The sequence below is a fragment of the Trypanosoma equiperdum genome (assembly GCF_001457755.1).
Source record: "Trypanosoma equiperdum strain OVI genome assembly, contig: ctg_354, whole genome shotgun sequence".
NCBI lineage: Eukaryota > Euglenozoa > Kinetoplastea > Trypanosomatida > Trypanosomatidae > Trypanosoma > Trypanosoma equiperdum.
The window spans coordinates 3,435-4,160 of NW_027124259.1; positions in this window are offsets into that span (position 1 = coordinate 3,435).

Genomic DNA, 726 nt, shown 5'->3' on the forward strand with positions numbered 1-726 from the left:
CAACAACACCTTCACAGAAGATCACCATACAAAAGCTGCGTAACTAACTGTACGGCTATTGTTAACTACTCATGCTCAAAAAGGCTGACTTACATCCCAACTTCGGTCTCTATCTTTGATTTTTTTGGGGAAAACCGGTGTAGTCACGGTCTCTCACATTGCTGTTACATTGAGTTCGAACATTGCCGTTTTGTTTGCTGATCTTTTTCCACGAGTAAAGCCTCTTTATTCAAGAGCTGGTTCCGACACAATTCCTTGTATTCCCTTTAATACGGCTCGCATTCTCTAAATGAATCTAACATTTTCAGCTACATCCATTTATTTTTCCTACTTTTTTTCGGTTTCTTAAAACTTTGTGACACAGAAAGTTGTGAGGAAGATTAAATAATTATTCGGAGTGAATGCCCTCTTCTAACACAGACCGTTCTTCCATTTTGTAACTTGCATTGGTTTTAATGTACAAAAACTGCCACTTAATCTGTTATTTCACACTTTAGCATGCTTCATTCTAGAAAAATGCTTGCTTCTATCTTATAAATTTGTCAACTGGATTGTGAGTAGGGGCTCCCAAAGCTCACAACTTCTAAACAATCATGCAATGCAATAGCAGGCTTGTTGCTGCTATTTTATTATTGGCTCGCTGCATTCAGCAGTTTGTTGGTCGAATTGTTATATTTGATGATGGTTTTAGTATTTTTCGGGACGTTCTTTCACCATCAAATGCCT